At 37.3% G+C, this 25,437-nt stretch overlaps 1 protein-coding gene across 1 annotated transcript in view; it reads left to right on the top strand.

Moving 5' to 3' along the window:
- The window catches only part of LOC122402051 (Krueppel-like factor 6), a 957,196-nt gene that overhangs the window by 547,584 nt on the left and 384,175 nt on the right, over positions 1-25,437 (top strand). The gene's annotated exons all lie outside the window — the stretch shown is intronic.

Genomic DNA, 25,437 nt, shown 5'->3' on the forward strand with positions numbered 1-25,437 from the left:
ATGCCAAAATGAAACGAAAACTGTACGAAAAAATACATTTTACAATGCTCTCGATTATTTTTGGATTTAAAAAATGTGTTCTTTAAATGTGTGCTTTAGCATGATTATATCTGAACGACTGAATGAATATCATAGAAACTTTATATTTAATTCTGATATTTTAATCTCAAAATTCGACGCAGAGATATTGCATGTTAATGCAATATTGTATTTGATATTTATTTGGAATTCTAAACATTTTATATTATAGGACATTAATTTAATCATCTGGCAAATGTACCTTTTTTGACAATAGGAATTATCGTACCTTAAAGCCATTAAGCCATTCAGCATACTTAATTAGTTTCAACGGGTACTTTGGGCCCATTTACCTGCCTCTTGGGACCGCGGACACCTGCCCCCGTACAACCCTCAGTAGGTGGGATCTGAAGTCTCGGGAGGACTGGCCCACGAGGGATGGGCAAACTTTTGATTTGCAAATAGAATCACCGCCTAATTTTGAACTCGGTATATAATCTCGGAACAGAAACGGACCTGGTCAAAGCAAGTTACAAGTTACAATAGAACAGTCACAGCAGTTATAGATACATAGACCACAAGAGAATAGTTACATCAGTTACACTAGTTACAAGAGTTACGAACAGTATACAAGAGTGCAATAGGACACAATTTGAATGGATTTGATATCAAGAAATTTACGAATCATTGTTACAATTCCTGTTAACACGTTATCTTTGTATATATATTTGTTAATAAATTAATATGTTTGGAAATAGGTATTATAATTATTTATTTGCTACATATTAGGTGTACAAATGAATAATCCAAATTATCTTAAGCAGTTATAAAATCAAGTTTAAAGTCAATAGATTTTTCCACTCTTTTGCGGTCATATAGTGTTGACATATAGCTAGTTAAAACAAAAGATAGTTTAGCGAAAGGCCCAACATAACCTTCAAAAGTATTCAATTCAGTAGAGTCGAAAATGGCAACAGATAAGGTGCATATCCGACACTGCATTCTTTACGAATTCCAACAAGGGAAAAATGCTGCAAGAGCATGCGAATCGATTTGTTCCTTTCTCGATGAAGGTATTGTATCGTATGATATGTGCGCATCTTGGTTTAAGCAGTTTAAAAGCATGATTTGATTCTAATCGACAAACAACGCCCTGGAGGCCCTCGGAAGTGCGACAACGATGATTTGGAACAACTGCTCGCTGAGAATGCGGCACAAACACAAAAAGAACTTGCAGAATAGTTAGGAGTAAACGCCTACGTGAGATGGGAAAGATCCAGAAAGAAGGAAAATGGGTTCCGTATGAACTCACTGCAACCAACAAAAATCAACGAGTGGACAATCCGAAACGTAGAAAGTCATAGGTAAATCCGATGGCGAAGCATCAACATCGGTTGCAAAACCCAATCGCTTCGGAAAGAAGGTTCTTCTCTGCATTTGGTGGGATATCAAGGGCGTCGTTTATTATGAGTTATTGGAACCGGGTGAAACAGTTACTGTGGACTGTTACCAACGTCAATTAATCTGTTTGAGTCAAGCATTGGAACGAAAACGTCCGTATACTGGCAAAGGAGAACGTCCAGTGAAATTGTTGCATGACAACGCCAGGCCACATATTGCTTCCCATACAAAAGACTCCATAACGAGTCTTGGCTGGGACGTCTTGCAGCACCCAGCGTATTCACCAGACATTGCTCCATCTGATTATCACCTGTTCCGGTCGATGCAGCGTGCCTTATTCGATATGCACTTCCAATCAGTGGATGAGATCCGAAAATGGCTGGACGACTTTATCGGATCCAAAAACGTAAAATTTTTCCGAGATGGAATTCATCAGCTGCCTGAAAGATGGCTTAAAGTTATAAAAAGTGACGGCGAATACTTTGATTGAACAATTCAATTTACTTTCTTTTAAAATAAACATTGAATGTGGCTGAAAAAATTGGATTATTCATTTATACACCCAATAGATCAGCTCCACGAACTTTGTGGGAGCTAACAATATTAATGGAATAACAGTTTAAAATATTTTGCTCGAAGACCAAAACAATGAATATGAAGTAATAGAAAAATTGGTAATGTTACACAACGATTCTACTACTATATTTTCTCATAGTTAATGTGTAAAATCTAAAGAAACAAGCACGCGAAATACTCCTCCTTGGTCGAGGACGTAGAAAACGTAGTAATACCTCAGCCATGAAATCCAGTTCAAACGATCTCGCGTTAATTCATCGCTTTCCGATTTCGTTGGACGATCAAGGATAGATTGAAATCGTCGAAGCACATCGATTTTTATCGAAGCCTCCTAGACGGTCGTTGGGAGATCTAATCTGCCATCGGGGGCCTGTAAAATGACCGACGAGAGATCGATATCCCCCGAGTGAAGCATTCGTCTCCTGGATGCTCTATCGAACGTCGTTGTCTGTTGCGTTTTATTCGAGATGATCGTCGATCGGCGTGTTGGTACGCGCTTTCAGGAAATGCAGCTCGAAAGCAGGAACCACGGAAGACGATAACGGTAGATATGCTTCGTGGTGAAAGGTCGTCGAGGACGCCATGGCTTTACGTCAATTACATTGATATAGTGCCCCCCGCGCGCTCTGTCCCCTTTTATTCTCTCCTACCCTTCCTCCTCGCGTCTGCCGTGTCATATTGAATGTTTTTTCCCCGCTGGGTGCCCCTATCGGTTGCTTAAGTAGTAAATCTCGTCACCCTGAAACTGTGTTTCCTGGCTTCGAGCGACGCTATTAATTACGAAACGCCGCGTTGCCCGCTCGTATCTTATCAGCAGCTTTCTTTCGCGGAGATCGGTTCTTGGATATACGCGCGAAATGTTTGCCAATTTTTGGAGCTCGCCGAGCAAAACTTCGAGTGCGTTACGTCGCAGAAATATGGTTGGAGATTTTTTTTTTTTTTCTTTCCGCCAACTGTTTTGCATTCGAATTCCCCAAGGCAGCGTTTCTCAACCTCCTCGAAGCCCGACCCAAATATCGTAGTGGATAATTTTTACGAATTGTTATTTGTTATGCTTACATTAATTTTTTTATAAATTACTTGCTTCTGCCCATCTCTGTGTATATTGTATATTTTTTGTTATATTCTAATTTCGAAATTTTAATTTGTAAGTTAGGAACGTCGAGTAATGATCGAAAAAATTTTATTATATTTATTATTAAATATTTCACTTTTTAATCCAAATGGCAAAATGAATCTGTGTTCCATGAAAAGTTCACAATGAATAACAAAGAAATTGTAAAAATTGATGTAAAAAATCCTGTGATGTGTTTTCTGAACGAAGTTTTAATTTTAGAAGATTATAAAGGGTTCCGTATTCCCCATTTATTTATTTCATGTATTTATTTGCAATTCTTACAAGTATAATATTAACGAGATTTTTTATAAGTGTAGTATTACAAAGTTAACTCGTTTCGAGAAAATCGATTTTAAAAATGGTGTCAGGTTTATCTGCAATTGAATGCGACTCCGGCAGACATGTCTGTCCATTACTCATTGTTTCTATTCGTGTTGGCGCTTGTAAACATTGCTGGTGGCATTATCTCTTTTAACCGGTTTTACTAGTTAGATCATAGTATAATCGTCGGAAAACAGATAATGGTATACCGCTATTAATGTTTACAAACGCTAAAACAATGTACAGGCACTTTACATAAATCGTTCTCACAATTTATCAGTCGTATACTAGACATATTTATGATAGAATTTCTTGAAAACAAAGCCTTGTATACAACATTTTTAATTTGTTTTTACATGAAGAATCGCTGTCATTTCGGTTGTACTTTGAATTTTAGATAAATGGTATGTCTTATTTTGTATTTTATATTATGTAATGGTTGTGAAATATTTGATACTAATACCTTGTGTGTCCTCAAGGAATCTCACAGAACTGAACATTTTTATTACATTTTATGAATACTATAGGAAGGTACATATTTAAATATAAACTCATAATTTTCGAGGAATCCATAAATCAGCATATGGTTTATTAACACGTTCGCTGTCTGATCTCTCAGCGGCGTGTTCAATAGCATGGTGCTGTGACCCGTATACGGGCTATAGACAGTGAATGCATTAGAGCTACCTGTTTTCACGTGTGAGTTTCAGGCCACTAAAATTCTTTCAAATTCTTCTATATTCGAATAATCGAGCACTTTGGATGATTGAAAACAAATTCTCAAATATTCTGATATACTTGACAATTGATTTGTATAAACACAACCTTGCTCGTTCCGTTAGAAATTAGGAAAAAATCTGTTAACGTAGTATAAAATATAATTATCTAGATTAACTAGAGAAGATGACCTATAATAGAGAATCTGTTGCTGTAGTAGAAATTGCGCAGAAAAAGCTCGAAGACAAGCAGGAAATGATTTGATTCGAAGTTAACGCGCTTCCCGCTACTTGGACGATTATCACGCTGGCAGCGTGAAGTGAAATGCGTCGCAGCAGAGATTCTGGAAAACAGAATCCAACGGTTTCAACTCTAAGACCGTGTCCGTGTTCGGTGTGCACGCACCGCGTGTAATCGGTTTCCAGACATTAGCCACGCTGTTCGCAAGAAACGGTTGACGCCGCATGGCGCCCCATGCATCATATTCTTGCGTCGATAACTCGCCGTGGTGTTTGCTCTGCTGCCACGCAAGAAGGGCATCTCGCTACCGGTCTGCGTGGCAAAAAAACTTGATTAATAACGGAATAATAATACGCTTCTTCGTACGTTCGCGTGAGGTGTTGCGAATGAAATTATTCGAACACAACGTGGGGGAGTTTCCCCTCCACGGATTTGGTTAAGCAATCCCTTACGTCAATAACCAGGTATCCGCCTACCAAACTAAGAATATCAGAGAAATAATGTATGCAATAAACCGCAACTATATTATTTAATCTACAACAGTTAATGGATTGCTAATAAAAAAGATTAGCCAGAAAACTTACTTTTTAAATTAGTATTAAATTTATGTAAGCTTTATTTTGACTAAGTAATTTTGACTTATGTAAGCTTTAATTGACTATTTTGTATAACAAATAAGTTTATTATAACGATAATAATGACAAGCTCAGTTGTTAGATTCCAGTAGAATCGAAAACACTTTATTTACTTAAAAAATTTGTATAACTTGTATTAGGTCGACTAAGTACTAGACTTTTTCTGAAGATTCTTCAATATTGCAAGTTTTTATATACTATTGCTGGGGATAGGTAGAGGTAGGGACGATGGTCAAGGGGCAGTGTGACTCAGGAAGGGTACGAGGTTCAGGATGAGTAAAGATTAGAAATCGTGATTAGGATGTTTGGATGAGTAATGTTTGTGATGTGACTGAGTGGTGTTTGTATGGTCGTATTGGTCATCCAACACAGTCCATAACGTTGGACAGGTTGTGTGGTCAAAAACAACGGTTGATCTTCGGTTGAAATGGGAGAATGTCGTCTCAAAGTCGAATCCTCCACCTTGTCACTTCTGCGGACATACTCTCATCACATAGGATGCTATGGTGGTGGATGCAAAGGGTTTTTCCAATCGGCACACGTCACTGAGTGTTGCTAAAAATGTGTCTTAGGGGTTATAGCGGTCATTTTTGTTGTTCTAGGTTTATGACTTAATTGTAATGTTTTCTTATGAAAAACTCGTGGTTACGTACAAATATTACCAGGTAAAACTGTTAATTGTTCAAACCATAAACCTGGGCAACGGTCTTAGTTTGGATATACATTAAAATAATCTATAAAAATAATATTTCGCGTTCTGACAACATGTACAATCAACTCTTATTACTGTTAGAGTTGATTACTCCTATAAATATAACCGTTATGATCTTTACCTCCATATTCCTTTTTTAATTAGAGTAGAGGGTTTATAACTCTAGGGTCCTTATTTTCATTTTTGGTTTCTAGAAATGTCAAGCACCAGAATACCTTTCTCTAACCTAGGATCTGTACATTGCTAGGACCTTCGTTGTCATCCTATTTTTCTGTAAGTATCAAGCACTAGTACTTGGTAAAGATCAGCTATTAACTTACTAGGTTCCTTATCGTCATTCTTTTCTTCTAGAAGTAACACTAGTCAATTCTTCACCTTAGGAAGTGACAAGCACATGATCTTATCGATACCTTTAACTTACCTTAAAATCTTGTTACTGCTGCTATTTACATCCTTTCTTTCTATAAATATTAAATACTGATATATATTTTCACATTACCTAAGGTAAGGTGTTTAGTTAGTACTCTTTTTCTCTGGATGTAGCAAGTGTTGATTATGTAAATGATCCCCATAGGAGAATACACTTTATTTATATGGTAAAGAAAAACATATGGCACTTTACTAAGAAGACTTGTATTAAAATAGAAGGGAAAGCTAAAGTTAACAAACAAATAAAAAATCACTGCTAGAGGCGTTCACTTTGCTTTTCTTGCCAACTGTTGGGAGACTGTAATTCCAAGTACAGGTATATATGGTCAACCACTAATATCTTCACCTTGCTAGGACAACAGACCACTATTCCTTTACCTTACTTACAGCCTCCATCTTGGTACGTTCCTGACTTTTCTAGAAGTTTTAAGCACCGATGAGCATTCATTGCTGGTACCTTTAACTTACCTCTTTATTAGGTTGTTCGGAAAGTTCGTTTCAGATTTACCAAAGTTCGTTTTCAAATTCGCACGCTTCGCGTTGCTATCGTACCCGGTTTAATATGGTAACAAACAAAGGCTTTACTAACAAGGAACCATCGCGAACGGTCCGGCTTCGATTTTGATGAAACTTTGTACACTTATAAAGCAGCCAAAAATAATCGACACGTATTTTTTTTTAGCTGCGGTAACTCGAGTTTAAGGGGTGAAACCACCCCTTGAAGTTTTGGCTCGAAACGGCTATCTCGAAAACGGAAAGAGATACAAAAAAATTGTTAATGGGCGAGGTTAATGGTTTCTTATGTACAATAACATGGTGTTAAAAAATTTTTAAAAATACAATTTGTTTATAAAAAAAAAAAATTTATTAACTTAATTTTTCATTTTATTGAAATTTTCATAATGACAAAAAATGACGAGCATTTTATTCCAAATCTATTGGTATGCGATTTTTTAAAATTGCCTCTTACAGTTTTGCAGATTTTGATGATTTACATCTTGCACGCACATCCATTATGGTAGTAGCCGTTCTAACTTTGATTTTAATGAAGCATTGTAGGCTTGCACTAAATTATACAGTAACAAGTAACAAGTAACAATAACAGTAACAAGTTTCTTAACAGCAATGAAAAGATTTTTTTTTATGCCCACCTATGACATTGTGGCAAAGGGTGAGCGATTTATAAATTAGAAATATATGCAGTGTGTATAACAATTATTCTATATAGTTCCGACAATAGTGGTACTCGTCGAAAAAATGTTTGAAACATAAAGATTTCTTACACCATGCGCATTTAATTATTGCCACGTCACCGCAAATATGACATGTTGGCTCATTTTCAACAGAATAGCAGTACTCAACAGGATTCTGGAATGCATTTGGCTTTTCATCTATATATCCGGATTTATACCAGGAGTATTTAATAAAATTTTGGAACCTTGGCGATGAAAATTGATTGTGGACCAGAGATTGAAGTTTAATTATATTATTCCTAGCGTTGAGATTAATGTCGTGATTTAAAACGAGAACTATATCGGAAAATCGGCGGACGAAATTTTTCCAAGTGCGGAAACCGTAAACATCCAGTGGTTGAACATACTTTATTCCACCTTTTGGTATTATAAAAAGTTTTACATTTTTACCCTCGGGAGTAACTTCGTTCACCGTCTTCTTACAGTGACCACTCCAGGAATCAAGAATTAGAACTGTTGCGGCCCCAGTATTTGCGAAGTAAATCTCTCTTAACCAGGTCTTGAAATGGTCCGTAGTTAATTTGCCTGACTTTGAAGCTACAAGATATACATTGTCAGGGCGAAATAAATGTTGTTCCACAATCGGCCCGAAATGTCCTGTACTCTCTTTCAGTACAATAAATAATGGTGACAGTAATTGTCCATCAGCTGAAATGGTTGGCTGGATGGTGTAACTATGAGTGGTGGATGACACTGATTGAACACCTCCTTCTACGATTTTTATACCTTCTTCAGCCAAAGTGCGCCCTGAATGTAATTCCAAATTAAAACCACTTTGATCGGAATTGTAAACATTGTGTGGTTCATTTCGGGCTATATATGATTTTACTTCATTCACGAATGCGCTGCATTGCAAATGAATATCGTCTTCTCGATTTACCATATTTGTGGTTACAAATCTGGTAATTTTTCTGGACACTAATCTAAACATCTTTTTAAAAGTATATAGCCAAGTATATCCGGCTTTAAATGTTTGTAAATTTTCTATGTCCCTCGCTTGTAAGGCTCATCGCCGTAGATCTACTTCATGCACAATTACTCTTAACTGCCGAGCTTCCATAAATTTATTAAATGTATACACTGCAATACGTTTTATCTTTTCCTTTTTTGTGCCACCCTGTTCAACTTGTAAAGCCCATTTACGAAGCATTCTTTCGGATTTCACGTGACGGAATTTGGAACGTACGGTGTCTAATTTTAATCGCTTCGACTTCCCGCTGTTCCAGTACGCCACAGCTTTCCTTTTATATTCGAATGGGATGTATTCCTTATTCGAATGACATACAACGTCTTGTTCGTATATGTTTGGAATATTCGTTGTCCTATTTTCCTCCTCTTCATCTACCCACAACCAGTTCAAATCAGCATCCTGATTTTCTTGGTCGATAGGCGTCCCGTCCATTTCAACACACGTTTCATGCTCAACCAGGAATGCCGTGTCTTCGACACTTCTTACAATTAAATCGAATAATACATCCCTTAAATTTTCTTCTGCGCTATTAATTGGCGTGGGTCCCTGGTTCCACTCAACAAACGCAGCAGACAGTAAAGTTATTACATTAATAGGATTAATATTTACCATCTTTCCGAATACAGTAAAAGCTGGATATATGCAACAAAAGATTGGCTGGATAAGTGCAACGTTTAAATGCCCAGAATCGGCACCTCGGCTGTATGGATAACCAATAATGTTCTACACGCTTATAAAGAGCTAATTGCAATATATATATATCCAAGTTCTCCCACTTATCTACCAACAAATATTATTTTCACATGACAAGGGCAATCAATTTAATTAACTGTACGATATGTCACGTTATCAAAAGGTATAATACAAACTCCATTTCAATATACCCATTTTATCATGTTTATTACAAAAACCGTCTCGATTTTAAAGAATGTTAATAACAACAGAGATACAGATGCACATACTAATCTCATTTGACACGTATTTTTATTATACAAATTACACAGAATGCTTTCACAACAGTGAAGATTTAGAGAACGTGCGTAAACTGCATGATAGGCGAGCCGCAGAAATGACAATATTTATTTATTCAATTTGTATTTTAAAGCAAGTACATCATGAGAATAATAAGTGTATCTTTATCTCCTGGTATACACACTGTATGTATTTATAATTTATAAATCGCTCCCCCTTTGCCACAATGTCATAGGTGGGCATAAAAAAAAATCTTTTCATTGCTGTTAAGAAACTTGTTACTGTTATTGTTACTTGTTACTTGTTACTGTATAATTTAGTGCAAGCCTACAATGCTTCATTAAAATCAAAGTTAGAACGGCTACTACCATAATGGATGTGCGCGCAAGATGTAAATCATCAAAATCTGCAAAACTGTAAGAGGCAATTTTAAAAAATCGCATACTAATGGATTCGGAATAAAATGCTCGTCATTTTTTGTCATTATGAAAATTTCAATAAAATGAAAAATTAAGTTAATAAATTTTTTTTTGTTATAAACAAATTGTATTTTTAAAAATTTTTTAACACCATGTTATTGTACATAAGAAACCATTAACCTTGCCCATTAACAATTTTGTTGTATCTCTTTCCGTTTTCGAGATAGCCGTTTCGAGCCAAAACTTCAAGGGGTGGTTTCACCCCTTAAACTCGAGTTACCGCAGCTAAAAAAAAATACGTGTCGATTATTTTTGGCTGCTTTATAAGTGTACAAAGTTTCATCAAAATCGAAGCCGGACCGTTCGCGATGGTTCCTTGTAAGTACGTTTGTTTTGATAGAAATGAAATGGAAAAATTTGTACAAAAAACATGATTGAACTTCGACTGGGGTGTCCTATCTCACCCACCGTATTCTTTCGATCTTGCTTCATCTAATTTCCACCTGTTTCTTTCATTAAAAAATTTTCTTCGTGACAAAAAATTCGGATCGTTGGAAAAGCTTAAAAATCACATTTATTTTTCAGAATTTAAGAACCTCCTTTTTGTTGCAAAGATATTATGCAGTTATTCAAAAGATTGATTAAGGTTATAGAACAAAACGTTGCATATTTGATTCAGTAAAGTTGTACGTTAAACAAAATATTGTACAAGATTTGAGAGGAACTTTCCGAATAATCTAATATGTAATGCATAATCCTTTATCCTGTCGGAGCCCTCATTTGTATTATCTTTATTCTGAATAAAAGTAGCAAGCACGGTCGTCAATCGCTACTTTTAAAGTAGTCGAAGTCTCACGAACCATTATCAGCAGAGACGCGTTTAAAAGTTACGTCAGATATGGTATTTAATGGCGACGAGCGAGAAACAATGCCCCGGGAGTACATCCGACAGTTTTCTATTAGGTGGTTTTACATGGTGGCCGGTTGGGCGGTGATTTATCGGCGTTTTTCTTTCCGACGCGATTACTCGGCTTCGTCCCTATTAAGCACGCTCGTTAAAGGTGGCAAATGCGTGACGCACTCGAGCGGTCGGCGTGCCGCGACGCAATTTCACGAGCGGCTCATTAGCGATGCATTTAATTCGAGGACGCTCGCAAAACCCGAAATACCAAGAGTTCCAAGCCCCCGTCGCCTTCGATCCCGGCGTCTGCGTTCTCACAGAACGACTCTGGCCGTGGCTCCCTTTTATTCGTCGACCGCTGCGGTTTCAGTCGCTGGAACCCCGTCCAGGGTCGCCAGAGGTTAAGTGGAAATTATTTTATTGCAAACGCTTTGTTAGCCGTTTCGGGGAAAAGATCGTGAATAATGAACTCCGTTTTCGGTGGTATTCCACGCTCGTGGCGTGCCATTGCTACCGGAACTAGTGGCTTCCTTCATTTGGGGTTGTCAAACCTCTGTTAATCACTTTTGCCGCAAGAAAGCCACCAAATTGACATTATTAAGTATTTGCGTGTGTAAGGTTCTTCTTCCACTAGAATAGTTTTTAATAAATATTAGGAGGTTGCAATGAAATCCGCTGTTTTTTTTGTGATCTTTGAACATCTATTTCAGTAATAAAATGTGTTATTATCTTAATCAAAGTATTTGCCCTCGGAAGCTATGACTTTTTCCCATTTTTCTGGCAACAGTTGTATCCCGCGACGAAGGAACGCTCTATCTTTCAAGTCAAACCATTCAGTAACCCAATTTTTGACTTCTTCGTAATTATGGAAATCTTCCAAAGCGTGTTGCATTGATCGAAAAAGATGAAAATCACTCGGGGCCAGATTCGGAGAGTACGCTGGGTGCGGGAGAACCTCCCATTCCAGCTTCATCAATGTTTGCATCACAGCTATAGCAACATGGGGCCAAGCGTTGTCATGGAGGAGAATCACTTTTTGGCGATTTGACGCAATTGATGGTCGTTTTTGCATCAAGTTCTGATTTAAACGCTCCAATTATTGTCGGTACCGTTCTGCAGTAATTGTTTCGTTCGGTTTGAACACCTTATAGTAAACAACACCCTCCATATCCCACTAAACAGTGAGTATTGCTTTGTGGTCGTGGATGTTTCGCTTTGATGCCGACGTTGATGGTTGACCAGATGATTTCTTGCGTTTTGGATTGTCAAAATAAATCCATTTTTCATCGCCGATCACGATACGCTACAAGAAACTCTTCTTTCTATACCTTGCAAGTAAAGAAATCGAGATGTCTAGATGATTAGCAATGGCATTTTCGGCCAATTCATGTGGCAGCCATTTCCCTTCTTTCTGGATCTTTTCCATGGAATGTAAACGTCGTGAAATAGTCGATTTATCGACTTCGAATTGTTGACCCAATTCTTTGAGTGTTTGAGCAGGGTTTTCTTCCAATAGAGCTTTCAGTTGTTCATCTTCAAACTTTTTCGATTGACCTGGCTGTTGTTTGTCGTGAACATCACAATTACCACTTTTGAATCGTCGAAACCAATCTCTACATACTGTTTCCGATGGAGCAGATTCACCATAAGTTTTCGCAAACAATCGATGAGCTTCGGCTGCACTTTTTTTTAATTCAAAATAGTGCAAAAGTACACATCGAAAGAACAACTTATCGCGTCCCATTTTAATTCGGCAATACAAAAGCACTTTAAGCAAACAATGGTGTCTGATGACTGAATTTTAGTGGGAAATATTTACAGTTTAAAATGACATGAGAGACATCTATCGTTGACATCTAAACGTGATCAGCGGTTTTCAATGCAACCTCCTAATAATTTTTTAATTTAAAAAGCAATCGTATAACCCGATGCACAAGTTTTTGATAAAATTGAACGATGCATACGAGTGCTATAATCAGCATTCTTTGTGCTTGAATCGTTCTAGCCTTTTTCACTATGCCTGAGAACAGTCGTACAAAGTTGAGTGTTGAAATCCGAGTGAAAGTATAGTCGATTGAATTGTAACATAACGGTACAATGTATTTTGCTAGATGTAAATTATCGTCAGTTTGGATTTATAATTCTTTTGAACAAAATCCCTGAAAAAGCTAATCGAGTGGCAATGAATCAATGTCTTAGGCCAAGGAAAGCAGGTATCGATCACTTCCAATAGAGTAGTGTTGGTAAATCAAGAGATAAAGTAATTCGCGTCAAGGATGACTAAACAAGAATTATCCACGATTGGTGATACCGATACATACATGTTTATTGGATTGTAACACAAATAACTTCGATATTCAATATCCTTTTTGATTTATTAAGAAAGTGTAGAGTTATGTAATCACTAGACTACGAATCTTTATGCAAATTCATATTTTTATTAATAGAATTAATGAAATGGGAACTTTATAGAGGGTTGTCTCAATCCCTAAATACAATAAGTATCTTACTTGAAACATTTCTTATATTTTTGCATATTAAGTGCATAATTTTTTGAAAATTTAAATTTCCCATAAATGCATAAACATCGGCAGTCTAGTAATCACCATTACGACAGTTTCCCACTTTAAAGGCAATCGATTAATATCGAACAGAATTTTTAAAGTTAGAACCCGTTTGTAATAATTTTAAAAATTATGATAAAATACTTATAATTAAATTTTCCCAATGATATAACGCGGCAATTTTTCTTAAAAAAATAATTCGCAAGAGGCTAATTGAGTGGCCAGAAAGCGGAAGAAGTCCACAGACAAAGTAGCTCGAGTTCGAGGATGACTAGACAAGAATCATCCACGATCGCGCAGTCACTCCCGCGCGTTTTGCCCGCGGATAAACAAAATTCAATTTGAATCGCAAGCAGAAGAACCGTCATTTACTCGATGACGAGAGACCGGCAGCGTCGAGATTACGATTCGCGACGGTGCATCGTGGCCATGATCACGGCGTCGCAGCGAGTAAAACGAGAAGCTGATGCTCGCCGGAAGAATGGCACAAGAGGAGAGAGAGACGGGAGTCGGTCATTACCGAAGGAACACCTAGCATGACTTATGGGGACTCCGGGACCAAGAAGCCTTCTAGGCAAGAAGTCGCGAGGATTGGATCCTGCGGCTGGACTCACGCGATGCATAATTCTTCGACTTGTGCGAGGTCCCGACAAACTGCGCCCTGTGTCCTACCCATTGGCTGACATTCTACTAAAACTCTAGGAAAAAGCGCGACCATGGTTATAACTAGACCGCGGATGTTTATGCAAATGCATATGTTTCTAGGAAATAGATACAGGAGTGAAACCTAAATAGAAATTTGTTTCATCACTAGAGGTCCTTAAAAATATATTTTTTATTTTGCATATTTTGTATAAAAACATATGTTGAAGAATACTGCATATGTCATATATGTTTATTGCTTCTTTTTTATAAAATTAATGCTTATATGGACTTCCGAACATCTATTTCTGTCTACTAATTCAACGTTTGTATACGATAGTCATAGCAGACATGACAACGTAGCTATTTACACATCTTGTGAATCATTAATGGTAACAGTTTATATGTAGATTCTAGGAATAGTATCAATCAGTAATTCTGAAGTATTCTTGGCTGATGGGTTCTACATAAACGAATTTTATGAGACCAAATTCAAGTATGCCACAATGATATCTTGTAATGTTGAGTGTTCGTTCTCAGCTTATAAATTGACTTTAATCCTGAAGTGGATTCTCAATCTCAACTGAATTATTTTACTTAATGTTGATTTTTACCAAATTGGTAAATGGAAATCAACTTTCCTTTAAAGCATTTAACAAATAATGAACTAATAAAAAATTACATTTTTCAAATAATTGACGTATATTAAATAATTATTAGTTTAAACTTGAGGAGGGCTCAAGAGGCTCCAATAATCCACTTAAGGGTTAAGCGATAGACGCCATCAACAAACTCTTGACAATATTGAAAAAATGCTCGTAACATACTGTAATTTAAATTATAATTGATTATTACTATGTTTAAGAAATAAAATTATTTAAACATGTTTTGAATATATTTTGCATATTCCTGTATATTTTGGCATATTATTGATACATATTTGACATGTGTCATTACATATTTTGACATATTTTATTGACATAAACATCCGCAGTCTAGTTATAACTGATTTCCCTAGCTTCGGATGGAATAGTCGACTACTTGACCAATTCAGCCTAAACTGTGGATATGACTCGTACATAGTTGTCAATCTCAGACAATTTTAGGTCATAACTTTAATATTAATCTCATCGTCTTGGCATTAGAGTTGTCGACAATTTTTAGTAATAAATTATTATCTGAGATTTAAGGCTTTCGCAAGCCTGAGTCTACACTCGAGTTCGTGGCTTCCGGATGGATGCTGCATCTAGGTTTTGCAGTTTGCATCTTCAGGGTTAAAGGCTCTGGTTTTCAAAACCAGTTATTAGAACTGGTTACCAATAAGTTATTATGTTTATGGTTCAAATACGTAGTCTTCTCGCATGCAGATATGTCAACGGATAAATTAGCTGCACGTGAGCCAAACTTTTTCTTAGAAGACTCTGTCAATTGATGTCTTTTGTAAACATCTTTATACTATATACTTGTACCGTACAGAGTAATTCTAGAAACTGGGCAAGTTGTAGTTCTTTCCCAAGCGAGGGTACAAATATATTCATGGAGGAAATAATTGAATCGCTGTGTGGGGTCATCTTTTGTTGATATAATTGCATCGAATGCACTTGATTTTTACTATTCATTGGACTATAAATTTATTTTACATAAATCGATTCTGCATATAAAAATGCTAAAACATCACTGCTCAAAAGTAACACATTATAAAATAATTTATACTAAACATATAAATTATTCCCTATCTGCCCTGTTAAAATTATTTTAATGATTATAGTGAAATCTATACGTGTAATAGAAAAATAAATAAAATATAATTAATAGACTGCAAATTTTTATAGAAAATTTATAGAAATGTCAGATATAAACTATAGCTTCATGGTTAAATTCAAACACAAGAAATTGAGTTTACATAATACCAATTTACATTATTGCTGAAACCATTAAGTGCTTTTAGTTGGCCGTCACTGTACGCAACAGACAAAGAAGAACGGTGCTTCTAGCAAGGAAATTATGTTTTCTCCAATCAGAAGACTGGAAGTAAAAACGTGGCTTTTTAATGAGGCATACCTGAAATTGTAGACCCCTACAATCTTATGAAACGCCCCCTTTTAGGTGTACGTAGTGACTAGTTTTATAGATAGATAAGATCACACGTAAGAATATTAAGGTCTTTACACTGATATCAATCGTGATTTGCTCATTAGTTGCTTTACGACCGTTAACATAATCATAGATTCGCGCCATGACGCTCAGGCACTCAATGTAGACACAAGTGCCTTAAGTACTTAACCGTCTGTATATCGTAAATAGATTTCACCGTTACTCGCCAACATGTGTTCCGTCGTCTTTCAAACAAAACGTGAAATTAAAAACCACTTAAAATTGATTTCACATCGCACGTAAGATATTGCCCCTATTAGACATTTTACAATTCTTGTTTAAACAATTTTATTTTATTTGCAGCCGATATTTGCATCGTATCTCATAAAACTGAGTTAAGGGAAATAAATAATTTGCATCTTCCTCTTTATTATTATTGGATTTTTGAACCGGTATTGATTTTCAATTTACTCAAGTCAAATTTATTTCAGTTCCATGTAATACGTTTCTACTTTTCCTTCACGGTTGCAGGAATAACGGATTCCTTGTTTCACACACTTACACGTACTTCCTGCATCAAGCAAACGAAATAACCACTAGCAGATGGCTCCTCAACAACCATAGTCAGTATCCATGTCGCTTTCATATCTTCTTACGAAACAGGAATCTACTCGAGTAACATGCTCGAATATATACAACAAAATACGCCATATATTATTCTTAGATTCTTTTCGGTAGCTCAGCGTTGAGGGTTAATAAATTATTCTTGTAAGGGGCCACGAAAGAGTTATGAATTTGTTTTTTAATACCTTGGGAATACCAAACAGATGTACGTAATTTTGATCCATCTTTTCGACGGATACGAATGGATCAAATTATTTGGAAAATCTCGTCTTTTCCTCTTTTTAATTTTTTGAGAATTTCTAAAATTGTGACACAACATTTTAGTTCAAAAACATTAAATATTAGAAACAGTCAATTTATTTTAACACGAGATTAATATTTATCAATGTCAGGAAAATGTTTGCTTATCATGATACTCGCCCCTTCCAGACAAATAATGTTTTCCTATGACATTTTTTCCTATCGTCGTGAGCAAGTGAAATATTTAAAGCAGTCAAGTTAGGTGGGGCACACTGTATTTTAATTTGTGTTCGATTAAGGCCGAATAACTAGAATGCCGTATGTCGTTTTACTGGTCAACTTTATCTACCTGCACAAAAAATTCTTGCTATACACTGTGACAGCCTCAACGATCGCTCTTCCTTCTTGAGAACCGACTTTCATATACAGGGTGAACCGTGCAGACTGTTAGAAGCTGTTTCCTCGAAAACGAGCTCTTTTGATGGTCATATCAAAACATTTTTCAGTTGGTTCTGAAAGATTTAATGGACCTTTTTATACGGTATATGAGGTACCACTGAGAAGGATCCTCCAAAGAAACAGGGAGGCACATCCCCTTTTTTCAAATGGAACGTTATATCAAATATTACAATATATATCCATTCAAAAAGTTCTAAAATTATTTCTACCCTTAGTTTCAATTTACTGTGCACAACGTTTTGAGCTCAGTTTCGTTGAAAAGCGCTCGACTCGTATCCACCCCTTACGAAACATTTTGTCGATATCAAAAACGGTCCCTTTGAAAACAACTTTTCACGGTGTTGGGATAGGTTGTTGTAGGAACTACACTTCTTGTGGGGTGACAAATCTTTCTTTATTTTCCGTTGTTCTCGGATAGAGCGCGCAAAACCAAGTGTGTTCTTCTTCGCTCGTCTCCATGTCGACCCCTCGGTTGCACTGGCAAAATTGTTAAACAACCCTGATTGGTTAACCCCACGCGTTGGGCCTTTCCAATCAGGGCCGTTTATTTTTCCCAAATCACCGCCTATTTCTTACGCCCACGGCGTGCTTGTTTTCGAAACGGCGTGGTGATTGAGGGGGACGACGTTGCGCCCTCACTGCAAGATTTCCTTCGGACCACCCGCGCTGGGCCCACTTGGCGAAACTCCGATGGGTACGCGTCGAGTGTCCTCTGGAAATCCCTAATTTACGACGGTCTCTATTTGCTGTTGAGGGACTTAGGAAAAGAATTTACTAAACGCATTCGATACGCGAGTCTGGAAAATATCTTCCTCAAAAACAGCTTCGACGAACGAGAGTCGTAAATTACGTGGGCCGTTTGCACGAGAGAAAAACTTTCCCATGTGCGCACGACCGGTCGCTACAACGGAATTCACAGTATCACCAGAAATAATGACGATATGGGGGATATTAAAAATGGGATCAAGTTCAATATATATTGTACTTACGAATCTGAATCAATTGCAATAACTATGCTTCATAGCAATAATGTTTCAATAATTATACTGAAAGTGTATTTATTCTATACAAATAAATATGGAGCCCTGGAATAAGTATTTATAAGCTTTGAGAAGGCACTTGTAAGTACTTCGATGTTATGGATACTCGAACCTGTTGTAAGTCTCTCGAATCTATTTGAATCTTATAAATCAGAATTCTGTAACAGGTTTTAAGTAAGATATTTGATCTAATGCTTATAATGGAGTTTTATTCGTTGAATTTACAACTATATAGAAATAATATTTTATTTCACAATACTTGGTTTTAACCTATTTCTTTTTTTATCTATACTATTTTCTGCTTTGGAGAAGACTCTTTCCGAGGGTATAGGTGTGCTGATATAAAAGTCCTACACATTATAAAACTATAGTTACACCATTATATGGGAAAGATTATACTATAAAAAGACATGGAAAAGAGTAATCAATATTGCTAAAAGATATCTTGGAGAAACAACGTTTTAGCAACAAAATTTTAAATATAGATTGTAAATGTCCTCAGAAGTGTTTTATGATAATTTGTCCTCATGAAACATGAATTATTTTTTAATTTTTTTATAAATAGCAAACAAAATTTATATTTGTGGAGTTATTCTGAATGACATAGTTAAGGGATGCCGTACGAGAGACTCATCGATGGTACCGAAATTAAAAATTCTAAAATACTTCTTAACTACTACAGAGATGTCAGTTCGTGTTTCTAACAAATTTTTAATGGATACATTTCAAATTAACGATGCTTGTATCTATAAACTATCGGATTGTTCAGATATGTCCGAGTTATTTTACCGAAATTTACCTTAAATTAATGAAGAAACACGAGCATCAACCTTAGAATCGAATCAAATAAACGTTAATGCAGGAAATGATAGTGAAAGTGACAATTCGGACGAATACATAGATTGACTTATTTAAACTCTCATTCATTATTATATTTTTCAGTGGGGACTTCATATAAATTACATTTCTTTCATTTAATTTGCTGTCTCTAAAAAAAACATTAATATTTTTCTTTTATTTCTCTTCTAGTTATGTTCATTTGTATGTCATCTAATAATAAAAATTGTGCTTTCCATTATTAATGGCATTGCTATTTCTCTATAACTAGTTTGTAAAATCCTTATTTATCTCAATTTTAAGGTTAATGGACTTACACTGATTGGCTTCTGAACCCTCCATATGTACTTACACATATACAGCATTTAATTAAGCATTGCAACATAATTATACATCATATAATTGCTTTTCAAAGTAACAGGCTGAAAAGATCAGAGAATTTTTAATATTACATTTATGAAAGTTTCGATTCTACTCGATGAAGATTCGAACATATTTGAAAATACTTATAAAGAGTTCGAACCTATCTCATAGAGGTTCGAGTATATTTGAAAGTACTGTTATTTTTTGCCAAAGTACTTATAGAGGGTTCGAATCTACCTTACAGAGGTTCGAGTATACTTGCAATATACTTGATCCCATCCCTAGTGGGCATATTATCTAATATTAGACTAGAAAACGTACGCTGGACCGATCGATCGAGCATATCCCCTCGCGGAATGAAAATCCATGCGAAGGTCGTAACTATAAAGAGGGTCGCGGGGAATGCCGGGTTAACGGGACGTCAGTTGAAGGGAGGGGGAGGAGAACTAGACGACGAAGGGGGCGCAAGTTTTATCAGGAAACGAGGAGACTGCGATCAGGAAGTTCCGTGGAATGTCAGCGTTCTGTCCCTACGATTATGTCGCGGCCGAGGTGAAGCCTTATCCCGGCAGGATCATCGGTCGTGAGGTTAAGTCTATGGCTGGAAATAGAGACTGGGGGCAACGGGGAGGGGAAGGGGGATGGTTTCTGAGAGGCGGCGCGGTGACGAAGGGCGGATTGGCGCGGGACGGACGAAGACGGAAGAGAAGAAGGAGGAACGGAGCCTGGGTAAAGATTACGCGTAGAGATACGCCTAGACGGCGAAATTCAAATGAGCCGCGGGACTAAATCGAAGAGGCTCGGCCGGCTGGATCGGTTACACCGCATTTGGTATCTGATCCTGGAAACTGGAACCGTACGAGACGTCACAGAACGGTGCTGTAACTCGGCGCGTAACGCGCGTGTCGTTCGTATTCGCGGCCTCCGGGGTTACAATAGGTCCCCATCATCCCCCGATCGTTATCGCAATTAAAACCGGTTCGGCGACACGGCGCTCGTGTGTATTATGCGCGCCTCTGGGACGAGCACACCTGCTCTTTCCAGCGTTTTATTATTCTTCCCTGCGTTAGGAATCGACCGGGGTATTGTGTTACCCCGTTGTCGCGCTAGCTAAGCGCTGACGATCACGCGCTGACTGCCAACCGTCATCTCGCGATCTTTATTTTATTTATTTCGAGCATCACTTGGTAAGGCGAATAGCACGTACAGTGACCAGCAAAACTGAACGATTCAAATTTTTTTAAATATATAAAACATATTTTCATACTATTGTTACACTAATAATTATACAATATATGATGGAGAATGCAATTTAACATTATCTTATGTTTTTTATTGGACAGTGTTACAGATTTTTATTACTCGATATTGGAAATAGGTGGTGGAATAGAAATAAAACATACACTTCAAATACTTTTTATACTAAACTTTGACTTTATTTGAAACACTTGGAAGGGCACGTCTGTTCAGTTTGGAAAAAACTGCCAGAATGAAGAAAGGTCAGTGACGAATTTTTCGTCACGTACCCACAAACCCAGTCGGTCCTATTCATTGTCTAAATAAACCAAGGAAGGGACACGGCTGCACCCTCTTGACTTGTATCTCGAAAAATGAAACGCAACACGCGCGTTGATGGTTTTTGTAAATGAAAGAAAATCTTCTCTTTTTGAAAGAGACAAACCAACACTCTTTGGCGCTGCTTCGCTGCGGGTAGAGAACTCGTGAGAATTCGTAGGAGGGCAGAAAAGGAAAAGAGGGGGCGCGTTTCGTCCGGGCCTGCCAGTGGACTCATCAGTAAGGCTTTCTAGCAGGCCCTGCCTTAGACGACTGGGATATTGGGAAGTCGTTCGAGGAGTGTATATATAGCAACGGAGGGGTCGGTCGAGCGCTTGTGAGAGCGCGACCCCTCTGGTGGCGAGCATGGGAGGCGACGCCACATTACCCCCCTGCCAGTGCTAACGATACCGGATTAAGTCTACTATTTACAGGACTTATCGAATACTATGTACATTATCTACAGTTGTTCCGTTCCTCTGGGACTTGTCGTCGTCGTCGTGTCTTCGTATAGCGCCTCTATCTCGATTGACGATCACTGGAGATTTTTTCTCTGATCCTGGCTAGAACTTCGATTCTATTGCCGTAGGATATTGCGTGATTTCTGGCTGCTGCGTGGTCGTTCTCTTGATCGTCTGGCGCGGCGAGTCGTCCTCGTGCCTTGCGCTCCTGAAGTCATCGAGCGTATATGCTGCTGTCCTACCTGTGGCCCCACTATGCGTGCTATTGCTGCTGCTTCGAATCCTGCCAATCTGTGTCCTCCTGGAGACGACGGCCTCGTCAGGTAGATTTGGTCAGGATCGAGCGATCGAGAGAACGAAAGGCCACCTTAGGAGAGGGATTACGAAAGAGCTATTTGCTAGTACGATTAGACACGGTTGTTCGGCGCTGCCTCCTTCGTCCTACGCTGCGTGCGGGTCTGCGGTTTCCTGGAAAATTCTCGAGCTGCTTCCTAGTTGTCCAATTCACCGTCCGGGTCACCAATTGTGGCGCTGCTTCGCTGCGGGTAGGGAACTCGTGAGAATTCGTAGGAGGGCAGAAAAGGAAAAGAGGGGGCGCGTTTCGTCCGGGCCTGCCAGTGGACTCATCAGTAAGGCTTTCTAGCAGGCCCTGCCTTAGACGACTGGGATATTGGGAAGTCGTTCGAGGAGTGTATATATAGCAACGGAGGGGTCGGTTGAGCGCTTGTGAGAGCGCGACCCCTCTGGTGGCGAGCATGGGAGGCGACGCCACAACTCGATATTAGGAATTAGAAGATTGCAGGAGAATAATTCTACTTCACTAGTCTATTATACAGGGTGTTCAGCCACCCCTGGGAAAACTTTTAATGAGAGATTCTAGAGGCCAAAATAAGACGAAAATCAAGAATACCAATTTGTTGATGGGGTCTTCGTTAAAAAGTTATTAACGTTTGGAGTTCTGCCCATACTGAATTTTTTTCTCGAAAATGCGTAGAATTTCGATGTTGTATCTATTCACCAAAAATGATTATAATTGCCCTCCACAACCGGAAATAATTTTTTTATATCGATTTGAAAATTTTTTTTTCGCCGAAAAATTTCAGTATCTTGTCAATTTTTCTTATAAATTCGTTTTTCATTTTTAATAAATTTGGTTGGCGCTTTACAGAAAAGTTGTTTAATACTTTCTTGCAGGTATTTATGAACTCTAGTTCCCCCCAATAATTCAAATGAAATATATTCACTATTGTAGGAGTTATGGCTGTTTGAAAATTGGACCATTTTTATTGGGTTTTTCTCATTTTGCGGAGTCAAGGAATGACTTTTCAAATATTTTTGGAATTTCCACGTACTCTTCGCCAAAATACGCATTGTTTGCATTTTGAAATATTAAAATCGTTCAATCCGTTCAGGAGTTATGATGTTTCAAAAGATTCGCATGAAACGTCGGGGAACCTTTTCAGGCCTTAGATTATATTTTCAGTAAGAAATTTTTTTCTCGAAAGTGCGTAGAATTTCGGGAGTATGTGTATTGACCAAAAATGATTGTAATCGACCTCCGCAACTAAAAATAATTTTTTCAGAACGATTTGAAAATTTCTTTTATCGCCGAAAAATTTGTCTACCTACTGAATTTTTTTCTCGAAAGTGCGTAGAATTTCAGGGGTATGTCTATTCACCAAAAATGATTATAATTGACTCCCGCAATCAAAAATAATTTTTTCAGAATGATTTGAAATTTTTTCATGTAATTTTTTAATAACTTTTTAACGAAGACGCAATCGAGAAATTGATATTCTTGATTTTCATCTTATTTTGGCCTCTAGAATCTTCCATTAAAATTTTTCCCAGAGATGGTCGAACACCCTGTATATTGTCTCTTATTATAAAGGAAGAGGAAAATAAGTACATATCTACTAAGCTATGATACATTCACCGAAGAGATGAAAAGTACGTCGCTGTTTCCCCTAGCGACCAACTCTTACTTCATTCCCTAATAAACACTTGGTTCCTATAATAGTACCCATGGCTACGCATAGCAGAAGTGCGAATTTATACTTCAACGTTTGATTTTTGTATCGAGCTTACTTCGTACAAAATTCAACACTCGTTTCAGCATCCGATGTTCACTATGATTTTAATATTTTGGCTTTTAATACTGTATGAATTATTTGTTGTGTATGTTGTACCTCTCGCAATAGTCAGGGTTGATCTTATTCCACTCCTCTTTTACTCTGATCAAAAGATTGTTCGTTGACGTTGGTATCGCTTGATATTCGCAATGTAATTTTTTCTTCGAATACAAGTTCTCAAGTGCAGGCTAATCTAACAATTGGAAATTTTGATTTTTCAGTCAGTTTTGTACACATTTCGCCATGTGTATAGGATTCTCATTTCTGGCAGATGACATTCTAGAATTGATTTATTAATATACTCATGGTACCAATAATTCGGTGTATTGCACCCGTTCCATAAGTTATCATCTTTATATCTTTAATTATATCTTTATTCAATGTTTCTTTGAGACAATAACGCGTAAAGCTTTCATCCTTTTTCCAATACCATGATCTGCCATCAGATGAAATACGATTAATTTTTGTTTCTTCTGATCGTACTACGCAGCTTAAGTTTTGTCTCAAATACACTTAGACATTTTCACTTTGTGAAATAGAAGATAATCAATGAAAAACAAATACAGTTTTCAAAAATACATGCCAATATTTAAAGAGATGAATCTATACATTAAATGAAGTAAAAACAATGTCGAATGAATATATATATATAATATATATATATAAACTTCGAGTTACGAATAAATAAAGAAAATATTCGTCCTGGGTGTCAATACACATTGCTACACGCTTCAGTTTTGTACTTATCACCCATTGTTAGTAATTAAAATTCGCAGCGAAAGTTTAGTACGGTTATAGAAGCAGTAAAATGGTTTTCCCTCGTGGAGTCATTTGCAATGTAACGTGCAAAACAAGTAAACAATGTTCAAGATCCACGAGAATACTGTCTTCTATCGGTTCAGCATGTAAGTGTGCCTGTACTTCATGATTATTGTGAGCCGTTGAAACCACATAGGGACTCTTGTGGCGTGAGAAACTTGTTCGCGAAGTTCTGAACGCACACTTGGAGAAAATCATTGTATCGAGCTCCAGTCGTACCATTATGGCTTTATTAACAATCCATCAACGATGTCACATTAAACTTTAAATAACCTCTGATGCTAATGTGATATTGATTGATGCTTGTATCGATTACCATTAGGCCAACAATGGTTATTGTGTCGGTTCACGTGTCCTCTGTTGTTAAAATTGACTTCGTCAGCAAACAAGACGTACGAGGACAAAAAGGATCACGATGTTTCTTGTACTTCATTGCCATTGTGATCTGCATCTTTTAATGCCTGATTCAATATGCGATGTGGTAAGGATGAAATGTATTCCGTCTCGATATTCTCGAAATCGTGGATCGTGACACATTGTAGCAATTTTCTACGTTGCAAGTTTCAAGATACGCATCCATTGTTACCGCTCCTATAACTGCAATTTGCAGATCATCCGAGAGACATGCGTTATGATCTTGTGAATGCCCTTGTTAGACATAAATCACGATATTCCGAAACACTTTATGATTTCGGTATCAACAATTTAGGTATCGTACACAATAATTTCGCATAGTATCTCTCAACACCAGTATCCTAGCTACAGTTTTGCAGAGTGTGTAATTTGCTATCATTCATAAACGTGATCATTTTCTAATAACAGCGTACTAAGGAGCGAAGCACAAACAATACTACAGGTATGCAGAGAAGGAATGCTATAATACTGGTCTAATATGCTTTGAATGTTTGTTCGTGTCATGTTTATTAA

This window comes from Colletes gigas, unplaced genomic scaffold (genome assembly GCF_013123115.1).
Source record: "Colletes gigas isolate AHSC1104 unplaced genomic scaffold, ASM1312311v1 Colletes_gigas_Sc00032, whole genome shotgun sequence".
Classification (NCBI taxonomy): domain Eukaryota; kingdom Metazoa; phylum Arthropoda; class Insecta; order Hymenoptera; family Colletidae; genus Colletes; species Colletes gigas.